The 21,276-nt window shown below is 41.6% G+C and overlaps 1 long non-coding RNA gene across 1 annotated transcript; it reads left to right on the forward strand.

The window, feature by feature from the left end:
* Positions 1–4,123: 4,123 nt before the first annotated feature.
* LOC109889002 (uncharacterized) lies at positions 4,124–6,123 on the forward strand. The gene is made up of 3 exons (XR_002255217.2): positions 4,124–4,432; positions 4,527–4,621; positions 4,702–6,123. It is a non-coding gene; the product is annotated as an uncharacterized LOC109889002 (long non-coding RNA).
* The last annotated feature ends 15,153 nt before the right edge of the window (positions 6,124–21,276 follow it).

Below are 21,276 nucleotides of genomic sequence, written 5' to 3' on the forward strand. Positions count from 1 at the left end.
TGGGTGAGGGCATTCACAGCCTACCGCTCAGAAAAGCTCCGGCTAGCCGCTTTGACAGTTGTTGTCTGCTTGATTTACAGTGGGGTCTCGTTAGATTTAACAGAGAAAGCATTAAGGTAATGAGTTTATTTTTTCATATGTTTTTGTGCTTCCAATTGGACAACTAAATGGCGCCGAAGAACATGGCTGACGTTTTACATTCTCCCAACCAATTGTGCTATTTCTTTTTTTTTTAAGCGTTTTTTAACTTATTGTATACATAACGTTGCTGCTACCGTCTCTTACGACCGAAAATAATTTCTGGACATCAGAAAAGCGATTGCTCACCACAGACTTTAATGAGTCTGACGAGAAGGATATCTGACGAGAAGGATATTTCACTGGAACAGGCCAAGATCCACGCCTTTTGAGTGAACAAAAGATGCAGACCGAGGATCCTTCTGAGAATCCAGAGGCGAGCGAGTAAACTCCCAATGCCTTCCATTCTTCTTGCTAACGTGCAATCATTGGAAAATAAAATGGATGACCTACTATTAAGATTATCCAACCAACAGGACATTAAAAACTGTAACATCTTATGTTTCACCGAAACGTGGCTGAACGAAGATACGGACAACATAGGATTTTCCATACACCGGCAGAATGGAGACGCTACCTCTGGTAAGACGAGGGGTGGGGGTGTGTGTCTTTTTGTCAATATCAGCTGGTGCGCAATGTCTAATATTAAAGAAGTCTCGAGGTATTTCTCGCCTGAGGTTGAGTACCTTATGATAAGCTGCAGACCACATTATCTACCAAGAGAGTTCTCATCTGTATTATTCGTAGCCGTCTATTTACCACCAAAAAACTAAGCTGTCACTAAGACTGCTCTCAACCAACTCTATAAGGCCATAAGCAAAGAAGAAAATGCTCATCCAGAAACAGCGCTCCTAGTGGCCGGGGACTTTGATGCAGACAAACTTAAATCAGTTTTACCAAATTTTTACCAGCATGTCACATGTGCAACCAGGTAAAAACAAATCCTAGACCACCTTTACTCCACACACAGAGATGCATACAAAGCTCTCCCTCACCCTCCATTTGGCAAATCTGACCATAATTCTATCCTCCTGATTCCTGCTTACAAGCAAAAAGTAAAGCAGGAAGCACCAGTGACTTGCTCAATACAGAAGTGGTCAGATGACGCAGATGCTACACTACAGGACTGTTTTGCTAGCACAGACTGGAATATGTTCCGGAATTCATCCGATAGCATTGAGGAATACCCCACCTTAGTCATCGGCTTCATCAACAAGTGCATCGATGACATCTTCCCCACAGTGACTGTACGTACATATTCCAACCAGAAGCCATGGATTACACGCAACAGCCGAATCGAGCTAAAGACTAGAGCTGCTGAACAATTTACATTGACCCCCCCCCCCCCCAGATGGAGATTTCCCAGCTGACGGGACACTCAGCACTGATGAACTGGAGTCTGTTAGAAGTACTATGAAGACACCACTGATCTCAACAAGAGGCGCAACATTCAGAGACATTCACAATTCAGGGTAACGTTAAGCAGTTAACTTCAGTTAGATAACTGGATGGATTTAGCTATGTACAACCATTTTTCAACAACCATTTCCCATCTAATGTTAGTTGCTAGCTATATATATAGTTCAGTGGAGGCTGCTGATGGGAAGATGGCTCATAATAATCTAGAATGGAGTAAATGGAATGGAATCAAACATGTAGCTTTGATATGGTTGATACCATTCAATTGACTCCATTCCAGACATTATTATGAGCCGTCCTCCCCTCAGCAGCCTCTACTGATATAAACTCAGCAAAAAAAGAAACTTCCTCTCACTGTCAACTGCGTTTATTTTCAGCAAACTTAACATGTGTAAATATTTGTATGAACATAACAAGATTCAACAACTGAGACATAAATTGAACATGTTCCACAGACATGTGACTAACAGAAATTGAATAATGTGAATAATCTGAACAAAGAGGGGGTCAAAATCCAAAGCAACAGTCAGTATCTAGTGTGGCCACCAGCTGCATTAAAGTACTGCAGTGCATCTCCTCCTCTGGAACTGCACCAGATTTGCCAGTTCTTGCTGTGAGATGTTACCCCACTCTTCCACCAAGGCACCTGCATGTTCCCGGACATTTCTGGGGGGAATGGCCCTAGCTCTCACCCTCTAATCCAACAGGTCCCAGACGTGCTCAATGGGATTGAGATCCGGGCTCTTTGCTGGCCATGGCAGAACACTGACATTCCTGTATCGCAGGAAATCATGCACAGAACGAGCAGTATGGCTGTTGGTATTGTCATGCTGGAGGATCAGCGTTGAGATTGCGTTGAGATTGTCTGCAATGACAACAACCAGTGGGTCCGATGATGCTGTGACACACAGACCATGACAGACCCTCCACCTCCAAATCAATCCCGCTCCAGAGTACAGGCCTCGGTGTAACGCTCATTCCTTTGACAATAAACGCAAATCCGACCATCACCCCTGGTGAGACAAAACCACAACTCGTCAGTGAAGAGCACTTTTTTCTAGTCCTGTCTGGTCCAGCGACGGTGGGTTTGTGCCCATAGGCGATGTTGTTGCCGGTGATGTCTGGTGAGGACCTGCCTTACAACAGGCCTACAAGCCCTCAGTCCAGCCTCTCTCAGCCTATTGCGGACAGTCTGAGCACTGATGGAGGGATTGTGCGTTCCTGGTGTAACTCGGGCAGTTGGTGCCATCCTGTACCTGTCCCGCAGGTGTGATGTTTGGATGTACCGATTCTGTGAAGGTGTTGTTACACGTGGTCTGCCACTGAGAGGACGATCAGCTGTCCGTCCTGTCTCCCTGTAGCTCTGTCTTAGGCGTCTCACAGTACGGACATTGGAATTTATTGCCCTGGGCACATTTGCAGTCCTCAAGGCACATTCACGCAGATGAGCAGGGACCCTGGGCATCTTTCTTTTGGAGTTTTAGTAGAAAGGCCTCTTTAGTGTCCTAAGTTTTCACAACTGTGACCTTAATTGCCTACCGTCTGTAAGCTGTTAGTGTCTTAACGACCGTTCCACAGGTGCATGTTCATTAATTGTTTATGGTTCATTGAACAAGTGAGAATGTGAGAGAGAAAGGATGAAAGTGAGTGAGGGAGCGAAAGATGGGAAGAGAGTGGAAGACAGATGGAGAGAGAGAGAAACAGAGAAAAAGACAGCAGTGCAAATACACTTAGACTTGAATATTTCAACAACACTTCTCTTCCAACTTGTTAGGCAATCACATGTCCCTACGGGGGAAGGAGGGCCAGCGACACAGGAGGGTGATTTTTACTGAGGAGGAGAAGGAGGCCATGCTGACAGAGATGCATGCTGTACATTTCAGAGTGAAGCGCATGAATGCCAAAATCAACCTACGCTTTTTCTGACGGGGAATTGTCAAGGAGGTGGACAGCTGGGCAATTGAAATAACCTTCTGGTTCACATTCTATTATATCTGAAATGATTATGATTTCAATTCATGTCAAATCAGAGAGCACACAATGTTTAAATGTGTCACTTTTGCTTAAAGGTCAGTCAGTACCCTGTCTAGTTTGAGAGGGTGAAGACTGTGGCACCGGAGTATTTGACCACAGCAGATATTATTAATATTATAGAATGTGTGTGTCAGTATCCTTACAAATACGAAAATCTGCAGACTATATGACACAGATACATACGGGTAAGAACAAAGTCATTGTAACGGTTTTCTTGAGTCGAAGGAGAGGCGGACCAAAAAGCAGCGTGGTTATTATTCATAAAGAAACTATACATGAATAGACTAACATAACAAGAAATGTGAAAAACCAAAACAGCCCTATCTGGTGCAAACACAGAGACAGGAACAATCACCCACAAAACCCAACACCAAACAGGCTACCTAAATATGGTTCCCAATCAGAGACAATGACTAACGCCTGCCTCTGATTGAGAACCATATCAGGCCAAACACAGAAACAGACAAACTAGACACACAACATAGAATGCCCACTCAGATCACACCCTGACCAAACAAAACATAGAAACATACAAAGCAAACTATGGTCAGGGTGTGACAGTCATCTTCTCTCTAACACCTTAAATGTTCAGGGTGGACCTCATTGGACCCTTCACGAAATCCGGGAATGGCAACAGCTGGTGTCTGCCAGCGACCGATCACAAGTGGATAGTGGCAATACCCACTAAGGTCCGTAAAGGAAGAGTACGTGCTTAACTCTAAATTCCGTTCTGTAAACCATTAAAAAGGGTGCTAGGAACCAAAAATTGATGTGTGCTTTGTATTATACCCATCACGGACGAGACTAGCGAGGCCACCTCCAAGGCGATGGTGGACTATCTTCTACACCCAAGTATCCTGAGGTCATCTTGAGTGACCGAGGTCATGAACGCTGGAACAAGGTATGGATGTTATAGGTTATATTCTTTCATTTATTTACAATTTGTTTTTCCATGGTACTTCAGACATATTTTAATATCTTTACATTGTCAATAGGTATGGCTTTCCTACCCCCTCCCCCAGGTTTGGGGAATGGGACCAACCAGACCCTCAAGACTGCCATGCGCACTAATCCATCAACTTTTCTCACGGTAAAATGTAACCTGTGTGTTTGCTTGTTTACATCTCTATCTCCTACACTGTTCCCTTTAACTCTGCTCCCGTTCTCCAGGACCTAGGGGGTTCTGCCCAACACCCAGACGTGGATCCACCTGATGTTCTCCATTACCAACCACCCTCCAACTTTTCATCACATCATTATTGTCATTGTCTGTTAAGAAGGTCTTCTTGCTCTATCTTACCGGGCACATAATATGTGAGATACACAGATGAACTAAAAACACTAGTACTGCAAACACTCAGAACAAAGAGAGCAGCAGTGCCTGGACTTTGCAGTCTCCCTCTTCAAGTCCCCCTTCTGAGACTGGGGGACTTGAGAACAAGTGACAGGCAGAATTCCACACACCAGAATTCAGTATTTTAGTCTATGATTGCCATGTGAGTGTACCAAAAAAAATCTGTGAAAATAGATTCATGACACAACTGTACCAAAACCAATCAATGTTTGTATTAAAATCTTAAATCTTGCCAGGTTGGTTTTCATAGCTGTTTCACAAGGTGTTCATTTTTGTAAGTTGTAATGTTTCCTTTGATGATATTTATTTGTTCCACATTATTCCTGTATTATTTCAGTGTAGATGAGGAAAGGGCCGTTTAAAAAACAACAACATCACAGCCAGACAAGCCAGTGTATGAATCAAACGGATTTGCATATGAATGGAGAGGAAATTTGCTGACTTCGTGAGCTGTAAGGTAGGTAACTTTAAAGTGTCAAGCAGATCACACGTTTTCTTTGACATTTCCGAAACGTAGCAATGTTTAACTTGTTAAAACAGCGAAATTGTCGCGGAAATCAACCTTCTTTGCATAACGATGATGAAAAGAACGTAATTTAGTCTGTAATGATCTCCAAAATTCTAATCATTAGGTCATCACGCCGTTGATATAGTAAAGGACGCTAATGGTTTATCAATTGTTTACTAGATATATCAATGTAATTACACCCGACACGATGTTGAAAAACGTGAGCTGGACTTGATCCCAACGCTGCCACCAATGTAGCGTAAGAATACGTGGCAAAGTGAACTCTAACGTCCGTTGCCTAGTAAGCCTAGTACGCCTCTGGGCAGAGGCCGTAGGTCTACAATGCTGGCATATGCCTTGTTACAATAGCCTAAGTATGTAACATGATTGACATGACCGTAATACTCATCAAGAAACAGCCATGGAAGTGCCATAAGTGTAAGCCAACATAATTCATTATTTTACATTAACCTGTTTAACAGCATTGATATGGTTTAATTCATCATAGTCCAGACTCGTTATAGTTGCAAGTACCATGCAGTTGCACCAGGGGAATTTAAACCAAACAGTTTTTTGCAGTTCTTCTGTTTCCCCACATTTATATCTGAATTAATTTCCCATCATGAAAATGTATCCCCATTCCCTGTCACACCCTGACCTTAGTTATCTTTGTTTTCTTTATTATTTTGGTTAGGTCAGGGTGTGACGAGGGCGGTATGTGTGTTGACTTGTCTAGGGTTTTGTACATCTATGGGGTTTTGGTTTGTCTAGGTAAATGTAGGTCTATGGTGGCCTGAATTGGTTCCCAATCAGAGGCAGCTGTTTATCGTTGTCTCTGATTGAGGATCCTATTTAGGTTGCCATTTTCCATTTTTGTTTTGTGGGTTATTGTTTGTGTAGTTGCCTGTCAGCACGCCATTTATATAGCGGCATGTTAATTTTGTTTAGTGTTCGTTCTTTATTAAAAGAAGTATGTATTCATATCACGCTGCAACTTGGTCTCATCAATATGACAAATGTGACATTCCCCAGTCAAATACCTTCATCGATGCCAGAAAAAAACAGACAAAAACAGTTTTTACTCCACTCTGTAACATGTACACCGGGTGTCAGACGGCACGTGCAGAAGGAGAGTTTAATCACAAACAGATACAACATAACAAACATGGGCCACGTACTGGGGCCTGTTGCACAAAAGTAGAATTAAGACATCCGGGATAAATGACTCAGCTGAGCTCAATGAAGCCAAAACATGTGCGTCCAGGCTTAATTGGTTGCACAAAGACCAAGCCAGGATGAGCAGACACGGATTCATTAAGCCAGGTGAAACCAATCCTGGATAGGTGCGCGCTCACGGCTCACTCAAATAGACCCCGCCACAGATCACAGATTAACTGATTTACCATGGCAACTAGAGCCGCGTACTTTTCCCCGTCGGAAGCACAAATCCTCATGGAGGCATACGAGGAGGTAAAAGATATAATTAAGAAGAAAGGCAACACCGCCACAGTGATAAAGCAAAGAGAAAAAGCGTGGCAAAGTATTGCAGACCGCCTGAATGCGTAAGTAGTGCACAATTACACACTCACCGCTCCGCTGAAACATCACAATTACAATTCAAATATTTAATTCACATCTCCAAAAATGCAGTTGTACTGTAATTATGAAACGGTTAAATTTTTTATTGAAATGCACTGCAGATATGAGTGAAATTGTGTAAAGTAACTCCATCACACTGTATAAAGCTATGATACATTTTTTGATATTGTCCATTGACGAACACTCTGCATTGCCAGTGATGTGCATTGATTGGTGTAATATTCCTCATCTTATGATTTCAGATGGTCTGCAATGCTGACTGTGTGATCAGCAATGTTGTGGCAAAATGGCCTGGCTCAGTCCATGACTCCAGAATCTTTCGGGCCTCTGAAATCTATCAGTGCCTATCACAAGGTAAGCCACACAACCCCTATTTATAACCATCATGGCTGTGTCAAGAATATCACTGTGTTTATGAGGTAGTAATGATGAGATTTTGTGTTGACAGGTGAATTCTCTGGTGTGTTGCTGGGAGACAGGGGGTATGGCTGCCAGCCTTTTCTCCTGACACCTTTCACAGACCCCCAGGAAGCACAGCAGGCCTACAACCATGCCCATGCCAGGACCAGGGCCAGAGTTGAAATTACCTTTGGCCTCCTGAAGGCACGCTTTCACTGCCTTCACAAATTAAGGGTCAGCCCTGTTAGGGCATGTGATATTACTGTGGCTTGTGCTGTCCTCCACAATGTGGCCTGCCTGAGGAAGGAGAGGGCCCCCAGAGTGCCACCAGCCATGGACTGGGACAATCCGGCAATCTTCCCTGATGACGACAGTGGTCGGCTGCTGAGGGACCAATATGTGTTGAATTATTTTAGTTAGTATGTGTGCTTTCAATTTTGGTTAAATATGTCCTGCGGTGGCAGAGGAATTTGGGTTTTTTTGGGTTTGTTTTTTGACGAATTTGGCCTCTTATGATGTTTGTGCGGTATACTGTGTGTAATACAAGGCTGCAGGGAGGCTACTGCATCCATTCATTTGTCTGTTCAGTTGATGTGTATGGATTTGTCCTGCATTTATTTTAGTGTGCAGACATGCAGGGTGTGTTATATACAGACCTTTGAATGTGTATGTATCATTTTGTATAATATGCTTGGATTCTGTGCTTTCCATCTTGTAGAGTCACTGTGACTTCAGTTTCGAAAGGAGCTGATGGTTTACCTGCTTTGTTTTGTCCTTATCAATAAAGGAACATAATGTTACACATTGTGTTTTTATATTCATATGGAATGTGTATTTGTTTATATGACAGTACTAGGGCCACACTGAAGAAAAAGGATAAAGTCATAAATTTATGAGGCTGGTTCTTTCTGCAGAAAAGCTATATTGTTTTTACAGTTTTGATACTTATGACAGTGATACTTAATATTCTGGCACATCAGCATGTCTTTGTTTATGAAACCATACTGAAGTACAATTTCATGAAATGCCCCACATCTGTCATTTTAACAACTGTCCTCCTTTAAAACAACTGGTTACAATATTATGACTTGTGTTTTTTTTCCCCTCTGTGGCCCTAATATTCTATCATTTTATATATAGCCTTATAGTCTATGGGAAACTGTAAATTATCTAATGATAGCAACATCATCTAAAAATCTTTTATCCAAAATCATTGAAATTAATGATCACAAACGTTTAAATAATAACAGTGGGTCTAGTTATATGTGATAACAATGTATAGTGAGCAGTGAAATAACTCCTGTCTCAGCCTCCAGTATTTATGCTGCAGTAGTTTGTGTCGGGGGGCTGGGGTCAGTTTGTTATATCTGGAGTACTTCTCCTGTCCTATTCGGTGTCCTGTGTGAATCTAAGTGTGCGTTCTCTAATTCTCTCTTTCTCTCTCTCTCGGAGGACCTGAGCCCTAGGACCATGCCCCAGGACTACCTGACATGATGACTCCTTGCTGTCCCCAGTCCACCTGGCCACGCTGCTGTTCCAGTTTCAACTGACCTGAGCCCTAGGACCATGCCCCAGGACTACCTGACATGATGACTCCTTGCTGTCCCCAGTCTACCTGGCCATGCTGCTGCTTCAGTTTCAACTTCCACCTGACTGTGCTGCTGCTCTAGTTTCAACTGTTCTGCCTTATTATTATTTGACCATGCTGGTCATTTATGAACATTGAACATCTTGACCATGTTCTGTTATAATCTCCACCCGGGACACAGCCAGAAGAGGACTGGCCACCCCACATAGCCTGGTTCCTCTCTAGGTTTCTTCCTAGGTATTGGCCTTTCTAGGGAGTTTTTCCTAGCCACCGTGCTTCTACACCTGCATTGCTTGCTGTTTGGGGTTTTAGGCTGGGTTTCTGTACAGCACTTTGAGATATCAGCTGATGTACGAAGGGCTATATAAATACATTTGATTTGATTTGATTTGAACTATTGGTTTCCATTTGTGGTGACTGCTGACTGACATTAGGGATGAGATTAAATAGATCCTGGAATTTAGCCTGGTCTGGAGCAGGCTAGCTCCACAGAATAAATCTCCATGGTAATTTATACCATAACATATCCTCCTGCCCCCTATCCATCTTTAGTGCAACCGGATTATGGATCAATTGAGCCAGGATCACCAAGATATCCTGGCTTAATCCCTTATCCTAGTTTTGTGCAACAGGCCCCTGAACATGAAGGGAAACCAATAACACCCAAGGACTGACGACAACAGAGGGCTAAGTAAAGGGGGTGTAATCAGGGTATTGATTAAGTCCAGGTGTGCCTAATGATGGGACGCAGGTGTGCGTAATGATGGGTTGCTAGGACCGGTGGTTAGTTAGTCGAGAGCCGGAGCAGTGGAGTTGGGAGTAGAATCTGGCAACCCTCATAAAATCTGACATAGCACCACTATCGCAAAGTATCAAGCAAAAACAAGCATAGAAAACAGCATTGGCCATAATAAAACATTTAGAAACGTAAGGCTACTATTATATAATAAGTATTTCTGTCACGACCTGGTTGATTAGCAAGATTGGGTTGTTAACAAATGTGTTTTTTTTATATTTGAAAAATCCTTAGTTTGCCTCCCTCAAAAATGATTCTCCTATGAATGAAGCCGCACAAAAAAAAAAGTATTTTAGCACAAAAATGTGTGTATTTTCACAAATTAAGCCACGCAAAATAAAATAAAAACAGTCCAAATCTGCTCAAATACTTTTTGTACATATTTGCACGAATTGAGTGTGAGATTGTGTTGGTTTGCTTGACTGAGACTAAGGTCCAATCCTGGCCACAGGTGTAAGATGGACCATGGCTGATTAGCGGCTGTTGATGTGTGTGTGGCCCCACACAATGGTATCCCTTACCTCTGTGTGATCCAGCTGGCTGGTGCCCAGTCTGGGCATGACGTGGCTGTCTGTCAGTGCCAGTCTGCATCAGTTAGTGTATGGCTGGAAGTGGTGAGCTGCAAACAGAAGCACACACTTGTATGCACACGTAGCCACACACACACACGCACACATGTTTAATATACTTTTTTTTAAACTTTAACTTTCATCACTACTGAGGCAGAATATTCAATGCAAGTTTCCTCAATATGCAGCATTGAGAAGGGGCCAGGTTTTCATGATCCAATCTATTTTGTGGCAACCTAAGTGTATATGAAATTCTCCAAACAGAACACAGACTTGACTAATACATTGGCTTTCTCATGCTAAATATTGAGGCAATCATTTTCAAGCAAATATTGCAATGATAAATTACCACTGTGCCCTAAGGAAAATATACACTCACATATAATTGCAGGCACCTCACAGATTGGTATCCCACAGGTATCCCACAACTACAAAACCAGCAAGTTTATTAACTGTAGGTACAATAAAAATATACTGTACAACAGTATACTACTTTTGCATGAGATATTAATTTGAACCCTCATTTAAAACATGAATCATTAAATCATTACTCCAGCATGGCAGAGAATCCACTAAATGTTTCATGCATGGAGTCCGGCGAACTTATCTTCATCTTGACAAATTAATTAAGGCGTTGCTTTGGTGATAAATGAGCCAGCCTCGTTAAGACATGACAGAAGCCACACTACCTTGGCAGCATCTGTAAATTTGTATTTTATTAATTACTGGTGAAAATATTAAACCTGTGGCATATTGTAATTACAGGGTCCAGTGTTTAAATGTACTGCAGTGGGCTAAATCAGGGTCACACCGAGTGTTTCTTGGTAGTCTTAAACAAATCTACTTTGAAACGAAAGTATAAACCTTACAAACATCATTTTAAAAAAGAAGACACCTGTACCATGTCAGATATAGAGTTGAAATGTATTACATTTTGAATTTGCATCCCAATATTACACTTGATATCAATTACAGAATACTGACATATAACAAACGGTTTATTAATCATGAAACTATGAAAGATATTAATAACATTCCACCCATGAGGCCCCTAGATGGTGATTTGGTCATTTGACTGCAGGAAAGCTGCTTCTTTTCTTTCTTTCTCCTTGGATAAACAAACACTGAAGCGTTCCCTTCAACATAGCTTAGTGTCACACCCTGATCTGTTTCACCTGTCTTTGTGCTCGTGTCCTAGCCTGAGCCGTGATACCTACAGTAGATCCTGTCTGTAAAAAATGTCTCCTTAGTGGCATTTGCTGAAATAGAATGAAACAATATAATAAATAAGAATAAATCAATATCACAGAGCCTGTATGAATCAAACTCAAAACTGAGTTGAAATATTGGAATAGTCCCATGTCAGTGAACTCATCTGTGGTGTCTCCCTCCAGGAATTGACTCAGGAGTGTCCCAGGCAGACAGCAGCTCCACACCGCAGGCCCTGGAGACTATAATTTCCACACTCCCTCCACACATTCATTATTCATTTGTAAACTTATGATGGGGAAAAAGAGGGAAAAGGGACATTAGAAAGTGTCTTGGAAAGCAGTCCCATGTGTCAGAGATGTGACCCAGATACCTTTAAGCAATTGATTGGTGATCGTCTGGTTGCATTGAATGTACTTTGGTGTCCTGTATGTCAGGCCTGAAATCTGTTGACTTCCTAATATGGACGCCATAGTACTGTAGAGCAGCCACAGTCTAACTCCTGACATTAAATCGGGACTCTCTGACTATACATGTGTATGCAGAACACACACCATGGTGCACTTCTTTGATTTCTTTCAGAAGTGTTTGTGATTACCCCAGAGCTCTGTCCTAATCCCTGCTGAGTGACTCAGGTTTCCCCTCTACATGGCCATGGTAGATGATTGACAGCGTTTTCTTTAATAAATTATTCATGATACAAATCCCTTGACTTTATGTGAGAAAGAATTCCAAATCCTTCTAATATGGTGCTAGCTGAGAGAACACATAGAATGATGACCAAGATGGCTTGCATTGAGAGAATGTGGACCTTCAAAACAATGCATGACACCAACTGTGTTTGCTTAAGTGATAATGCCCGAGAAGCAGGTGTTTGCAGTATATATTGGCATGGGTGTTATTACAGAGCCACAAACCGTGCCAATGTATCCTCCAAACACCAGCTTTGAGGGGAACCACAGGACACTGTGGTTCAGAGGAGCTAGCCAACAACACAGCTAACACAATCACTTTGTTATGAGGACAGACAGAGGTAGGTGTACACCATGTTCCCACTAATACATCTTCTTTGTTGCAGTCTGGCTAAGAACTTCATTTGATGTCTGGTATCCTCATTACGCACCTATTCGATGATGGAGAACAAGGTCTTTGAGTACTGCGCCTCTCGCAAACCATGCCAATATATCCTCCAGACAGCTTCGAGGGGAACTACAGGACACTGTGGTTCAGAGAAGCTAGCCAACAATACAGCTAACACAATCACTTTGTTATGAGGACAGACAGAGGCAGGTATATACCATGTTCCCATTCAAATATATTCTTTGTCGTAGTCTGGCTCAGAGCTTCATTTGAAGTCTGGTATCCTCATTACGCACCTGTTCGATGATAGAGAACAACGTCTTTGAGTACTGCACTTCTCGTCCTCGCCATATCGAGCAGGAGGAGGAAAGAAAGGAGAAGGAAGAGCTGTGGTGTTTGTGTTCCTTTGAAGTGTGCATCAACCACTGAAGAATCTACTCTTCTACTCCCACAGCAGGCACACACACACATACACACAGACACATCAACAACCCCCAATCAGCCATGGTTAGTGTTGAGCGAGCAGCACTAACCATCGTTTTAAATTTCCGTTTAGATTATTTATTTATTTATTTTTGTAAACATTAAATGCACTACGCATTATGTGGGTTCAATGCTGTAACAACACAGAATAAAATAATGAACCCTTTGACACATACATTCACATGAAAAAAACGTATTAAGTAACATAATTATAAAAAATCCCCATTAAAACCTGTCAGTTTAAACGAGAGATATTTCAATCCGCCTGTGGCGGCTTTCCGCATCTGCGGTGGAAGGTGGCCTACTGTCCAGACGGTTCAGTCTACATAACTAATATGATCCCACTGTGGAAACGGGAGATTCTCAAAAACATGATGGTGTTCTCCATCACGGGACTTGTCTGAAGGTAACCAGTACCGGTGAAAAAAAATGAATGGAAGTATGGAGGTAGTTTTGTGCCTACCCCAAACTTTACACTACCAGTCACAAGTTCGCACACACCGACTCATTCAAGCGTTTTTCTTTATTTTACTATTTTCTACATTGCAGAATAATAGTGAAGATGTCAAAACTACAAAATAACACATATGGAATCATGTAGTAACCAAAAATAATTTTAGATTCTTCAAAGTAGTCACCCTTTGCCTTGATGACAGCTTTGCACACTCTTGGCATTCTCTCAACCAGCTTCACCTGAAATGCTTTTCCAACAGTCTTGAAGGATTTCCCACATACTGTATGCTGAGGACTTGTTGGCTGTTTTTCCTTGACTCTGCGGTCCAACTCATCGCAAACCATCTCAATTGGGTTGAGGTTGGGTGATTATGGAGGCCAGGTCATCTGCTGCAGCACTCCATCACTCTCCTTCTTGGTCAAATAGCACTTACACAGCCTGAGGTTTGTTGGGTCATTCTCCTGTTGTAAAACAAATTATAGTGCCACAAAGCACAAATCAGATGGGATGGCATATCGCTGTGGTAGCCATGCTGGTTAAGTGTAACTTGAATTCTAAATAAATCACAGACAGTATCGGCAAAGCAGCAAAGCACCAGCAAAGCACCACCACACCATCACACCTCCTCCATCTTTCAAGGTGGGAATTACACATGTGAAGATCATTCATTCACCTACTCTGCAGCTCACAAAGACACAGCGGTTGGAACCAAAAATCTCAAATTTGGACTCATCAGACCATAGGGCAGATTTTCACGGGTCTAATGTCCATTGCTCGTGTTTCTTGGACCAAGCAAGCCTCTTCTTATTATTGGTGGGCTTTAGGAGTGGTTTCTTTGCGGCAATCTGACCATGAAGGCCTGATTCACACAGTCTCCTCTGAACAGTTGATGTTGAGATGTGTCTGTTACTTGAACTCTGTGAAGCATTTATTTGGGCTGCAATTTCTGAGACTTGTAATTCTATTGAACTTATCCTCTGCAGCAGAGGTAACCCTGGGTCTTCCTTTCCTGTGGCGGTCCTCATGAGAGCCGGTTTCATCATAGTGCTTGATGGTTTTTGAGACTGCACTTGAAGAAACTTTCAAAGTTCTTGAAATTGACTGGATGACTGACCTTCATGTCTGAAAGTAATGATTGACTGTCGTTTCTATTTGCTTATTTGAGTTGTTCTTTCCATAATATGGACTTGGTCTTTTACCAAATAGAGCCAAGGCTATTATATACCACACCTACCTTGTTACAAAACAACTGATTGGCTCAAACGCATTAAGGAAAGAAATTCCTCAAATGAACTTTTATCAAGACACACCTGTTAATTGAAATGCATTCCAGGTGACTACCTCATGAAGCTGGTTGAGAGAATGTCAAGCATGTGCAACGCTGTCATCAAGGCAAAGGGTTGCTACTTTATGGAATCTCAAGGTAAAATATATTTTTATTTGTTTAACACTTGTTTGGTTACTAAATTATTCCATATATCATAGTTTTTATGTCTTTACTATTATTCTACAATGTAGAAAATAGTAAGAAATAAATAAAAGCGTTGGAATGAGTAGGTGTGTCCAAACTCATGACTGGTACTGTATATATACAGTGCATTCGAAAAGAATTCAGATCCCTTGACTTTTCCCACATTTTGTTACGTTACAGCCTTATTCTAAAATGGATTAAATGAAGACAAATCCTCAGCAATCTACACACAATGCCCCGTAATGACAAAGTAAAAACAGGTTTATCAAAATGTTTGCTAATTTATATTTAAAAAAAAAACTTAAATACCTTATTTACAGAAGTATTCAGACCCTTTGCTATGAGACTTGGAATTGAGCTCAGGTGCATCCTGTTTCCATTGATCATCCTTGAGAGGTTTCTACAACTTGATTGGAGTCCACCTGCGGTAAATTCAATAGATTGGACATGATTTGGAAAGGCACACACCTGTCTATATAAGGTTCCACAGTTGACAGTGCATGTCAGAGCAAAAACCAAGCCATGAGGTCGAAGGAATTGTCCATAGAGCTCTGAGATAGGATTGTGTCAAGGCACAGATCTGGGGGAAAAATGCAGCATTGAAGGTCCCCAAGAACACAGTGGCCTCCATCCTTCTTATATGGAAGAAGTTTGGAACCATCACAACTCTTCCTAGAGCTGGCCACCTGGCCAAACTGAGCAATTGGGGGGAGAAAGGCCTTGGTCAGGGAGGTGACCAAGAACCTGATGGTCACTCTGACAGAGCTCTAGAGTTCCTCTGTGGAGATGGGAAAACCTTCCAGAAGGACAACCATCTCTGCAGCACTCTACCAATCAGTCCTTTATGGTAATGTGGCCAGTTGGAAGCCACTCTTCAAAAAGCACATGACAGCCCGCTTGGAGTTTGCCAAAAGGCACCTAAAGACTCTCAGACCATGAGAAACAAGATCCTCCTGTCTGGTGAAACCAAGATTGAACACTGTGGCCTGAATGCCAAGCGTCATGTCTGGAGGAAACCTGGCACCATCCCTACAGTGAAGCATGGTGGTGGCAGCATCATGCTGTGGTGGTGTTTTTTAGTGGCAGGCACTGGGAGAATAGTAAGGATCAAGGGAAAGATTAACGGAGCAAAGTACAGAGAGATCCTTGATGAAAACCTGCTCCAGAGTGCTCAAGACCTCAGACTGGAGTCAAGGTTCACCTTCCAACAGGACAACAACCCTAAGCACACAGCCAAGACAACGCAGGACCGGCTTCGGGACAAGTCTCAATGTCCCCGAGTGGCCCAGCCAGAGCCCGGACTTGAACCCGATCAAACATCTCTGGAGAGAACTGAAAATAGCTGTGCAGCGACGCTCCCCATCCAACTTGACAGAACTTGAGAGGATCTGCAGAGAGGAATGGGAGAAACTCCCCAAATACAGGTGTGTCAAGCTTGTAGCATCATACCCAAGAAGACTCAAGGCTGTAATCTCTGCCAAAGGTGCTTCAACAAAACTGAGTGAAGGGTCTGAATACTTATGTAAATGTAATATTTTTTTTCTTCAATTTTTTATACATTTGCAAACATTTCTAAAAACCTGTTTTAGCTCTGTCATTAGCTCAGTATTGTGTGTAGATTGATGAGGGGATTTAAAAAATATATACATTTTAGAATAAGGCTCTAACGTAACAAAATGTGGAAAAAGTCAAGGTGTCTAAATACCTTCCGAATGCACTGTATCTCCTAGATCTAGGACAGACACTTCAAAACCTTATTCTTTATGATTTATTTTTGACTGTCTTTTTTGCCATTTCTGAATGTGTTATTCAATGCATTTCTAGGGGCTATAGTAGTAAAAGCCAATGCAATATTAGGGGGTTCTAAATGATCCATGGTATGACTATCTTTAAACAATTCCATATACCAGCTTAGAACAAAACATACACTATGTTTCAAATTTGAAAAAAGTATACGTTACAAATTCAAAAAAGATGGCTGACATTTAGCTAGCTAAGTAGTTGAAAAGTTGCTCGGCAGCTAAAATGCTTAATTGTCCACGATGAGAACTTTTGGGTTGCGAGACGACCGCATTACACGCCCACCTATCCACCCCAACTAACCACCCTACTTAGTTTTTTGCTTTAAGTAACCATCTTTCTTACAGTATGGAATCATTGCAAACGTTACATGTCATACTACTTTTAGTGCCCAACGTTTACATTTACTATGTTACGTCTAGTCTATGAGACCAGGCTGGGCCATCAGATATAATCAGGAGAATCTGAGAGGATAGAATAGCCTCTAAACAGCCCAAGCTCTTCTGACAATCCTCTCTTATTTCACCCCACTGTCTGCTGGGGGGTCTGGGTGATGAGAATACAGCACAAATGCCTAGATACATTTCATCAGCTCTTGTCATCACTCTAGGCCTGGAGGTTGTAGTGTAGTATCAGATTGCAGAGTGAGAGTGGATAGATGCTGGCTGGTTTCTACCTGCGCCAGTCAAGGTCTAGTGTTATAAAAAAGTCTGGATATCCAGTTCATATCTGGGACAGATCCAACCACACACTGTCTGGTTCCCTATCATCTCCAAAGCAGGAGTCTTATCTGTTCTGTCACATAATGTTACAGTACTGCCCCGAAAGCTTTTCCTTCGGTCTGACAGATGCAGGAAGACCCAAAATACACTCTCTCTTCTTGTTTACATCAATATTCCTTAGCTAGCATCCCCTTCCTTGTCCACGGGCTGTTTGCCTAGTAATTAAACACAGTCTGTTTTCCACAGCGTGCCTAAAACTTGTTGCCCAAATGTGATTTTTAGCATTTTTATCAAGCATTATTCATCCTGGATGTGTAAGCAACAAATGTAGGGACATTTGGGTTATTATCTGGCTTCATACTACAGAATACAAATCTCTATGCTACAGATGTAGGATTCTAACTTGATCCAGTTTGCTACAGCTTGAAAATAGGAAATGTAAATGATTATGTGGATCATAATTAATGGGCATTTTTTTAGGGGTTGATCTATTTTTAGTTAGGGCAAATCAAATTTCAAAGTTGAAATTACAAACTTTAGAAGCCTTTTTAAAACTAAAATATACAAAAAGTTTGAATTTCCCACTGTGCAGGACAATTCTCAGCAACAGAATAGTTATCAAATTAAGATAATACATCTGTACATGCAGATACACTATTAGAAAAAAAGGGTTCCAAAAGAGTTCGTTGTAGAGGTATAGGGTTCTACCTAGAACATTTTTTAAATCCTAAAACCTGTGATGGCGGCATTTTATTGCATTCAATGCATCTTCACTTAGATCTTTTTTAAAGGGCTAATTGTGTTACTTGTGTGTTAATTGGACCCAGAACTGTCATTATTCAAACCATTCCATATATGTATACATTTACCATGAACTTCATCCTCAACAGTCAGTAGTTTGTCTTGGAAATTTGAGTGTTTCAGGTGTGTTGACCATGCCTAGTAATTGGCCACACCCACTCTTAATTTGTTTGTGTTTTGAAAGGTGGTCTGTTTGAACAGTGGGAAAGAAATGTTTGGAAGAGGTAGAGTAGACATGCTATGTGCTCTGCAGGAAAGGCTTTAAGTTGTTTTAATAACCTCTGGTCTCTGTTCTAACTTCATTAAACCCATCTGTTTTATAGCCCAACAAATATTTATTGAATTCGGACCATTTGTACCATTTGTATCAGTTTAAAAAGACTGTACCTACGTGTGCATGTAAAGTGCCTTCAGCAAGTATTCACACCCCTTGATCTTTTTCTGCATTTTGTTGTGTCACAACGTGGGATTAAAATCTGCCCGATTCCAGCCTTGCTGAAGCACCCCCAGATCATCACCGATCCTCCACCAAATTTCACAGTGGGTGTGAGACACTGTGGCTTGTAGGCCTCTCCAGGTCTCGCACCCACTGTGAAACTTGGTGGAGGATCGGTAGATTTGTCTTTGTGAAGGACTCATTAATCAAGTCATGTACAAGGTACTCCTGGAAGAAAACTTGCTTCCTTCTGCTCTGACATTGTTCCCCAAGTCTAAAGATTGGTTTTTCCAGCAGGACAATGCTCCATGCCACACAGCCAGGTCAATCAAGGTGTGAATGGAGGAACACCAGATCAAGACCCTGTCATGGCCAGCCCAATCTCCTGACCTTGAATCCCATTGAAAACCTCTGGAATATGATCAAGAGGAAGATGGATGGTCACAAGCCATCAAACAAAGCCGAGCTGCTTGATTTTTTTGCATCAGGAGTGGCATAAAGTCACACAACATCAATGTGAAAGACTGGTGGAGAGCATGAAAGCTGTGATTGAAAATCATGGTTATTCCAACAAATATAGATTTCTGAACTCTTCCCAAGTTAAAACATTAGTATTGTGTTGTTTAAAAATGAATATGAACTTATTTTCTTAGCATTATTCGAGATCTGACAACATTGTATATTTTTTGTTATTCTGACCAGTTGTCATTTTCTGCAAATAAATGCTCTAAATGACAATATTTTTTTTGCAATTTGGGAGAAATGTTGTCAGTTTATAGAATAAAACAAAACGTTTTTTTTACCTAAACATACATATAAATAGTAAAACCAGATAAACTGATAATTTTGCAGTGGTCACTTATTTTTTTTTCCAGAGCTGTATATAATATATGTAATCTATTGTCATAAAGAGTTTTTTTAAAGGTTAATAAGCCTGGTATAACCACTCATAGAGGGTTCTAGGAAGAACACTTCAAAGATAAAAAAGGTTCTCAATAGAACCCTTCATAGAAAGTTCTAGGAAGAACCTTCAGATAATAAAATAGTTATTGGTAGAACCATTTATAGAGGGTTCTAGGATCAACTCTTTACAGAGGGTTCTATGAAGAACCATTCATAGATGGTTCTAGGTAGAACCCTTTGGAAAGGGTTCTACCTAGCACCAAAAAGGGTTCCTCGATGGAGACAAGCCAAAGAAACCTATATGGTTCTACTTCGCACCTTTTTTTCTAAGAGTGCACAGGAGCCTATGTAGACCTACCCCATATATGACATTTGTAAAAGAAAATGTGTATTCATTGAATTCCAGACTGGGAACACAGATATTGTCAGACCTATTCATGAGGCCATATTGCTTTATTTTACTCAAAAGTTCATTTTGAGATGGTTAAGGCATGTAATCACGTGTTGGTCTTTTACAGTTAAACACAAAAGAGCAAGAACTGTCTGCAACGGTAAAAGGGCATTTGATTATTGAGGAAGTTGGAATGGGTGTAAAGTAACAGAGGATTTAGGATTGTGGAAGATGCATGCAACATCAGTCATGCAAGGAATAGTCTTAATAAGATCCCCCCCTTAAGACAGAGGAGCCTGGAGTGAAATGGCATGTTGTGTCGTGGGAAATAAACAGTCACAAATGAGTCACATCGTCTAAGGAGGACAGGCTAATCCTGTCTGTCACACAGCCAAAGTCACTGCACGGACCAGGAGCAGGAAGAGGAGAATAAGGAAGCAATCTCTCTTAATTGACTCCGAGCTTATATCAATAACATGCACATTTCTCCTTCCTAAATGTTTGTTTTGTACTCGTGTAACAAGAGTAAAATGCTTCAGTAACTGACAGTGAACGCTGAAGAGAAGTGAGCGGACACAGTTCGGACAATAGTTACATTAAGGTTCAAGTGGAGAGGGTTTGACTGAGTGACACAAAGGTAAACATCACCAACATCCCTGCCCAGCAGAAAGCACAGAGATAGCAGACAGCACTTTAGCCAAAAGCAAGCCAGCAATGTGTTGCAACATCAGGAGGTGATGTGAGGGGACATGAGGGCATACTAGTTATGGCTAGTGGACAGTTAAGGTTGACAGTTGAGTGGACAGTTGACGTGGACAGTCGAGGTTGAGTGTGATGTCCACAGGCGAGAATGCTGCATTAAAGGGTAGGGAGGATATCTAGTTTGTTGTACAACCGACTAGGTATCCCTTCAACTGAAACATGCCTTCAACTGAAATGTGCCTTCCGCATTTAACCCAACCCCTCATTATATAACCCCACGAAGGCAATGCTTCTGCTGGGAAAGAAATTACAAAAGAGGAGCCTGCTGCTGTGTGTGGAAGAGGGGCTACAGATACGTTTGTGTGGAGTCAAGCCTTTTGGGAAAGCAATGAAACTCTGTGATGTCAATCATTTTAGAGCGAGGGGGAGCGCGTGTGAGAAAGAGAGTACTGTACTCGGCAAAGGATTAAGGTCGAAAAG

This window comes from Oncorhynchus kisutch, linkage group LG4, assembly GCF_002021735.2.
Source record: "Oncorhynchus kisutch isolate 150728-3 linkage group LG4, Okis_V2, whole genome shotgun sequence".
In the NCBI taxonomy this organism is placed as follows: Eukaryota; Metazoa; Chordata; class Actinopteri; order Salmoniformes; family Salmonidae; genus Oncorhynchus; species Oncorhynchus kisutch.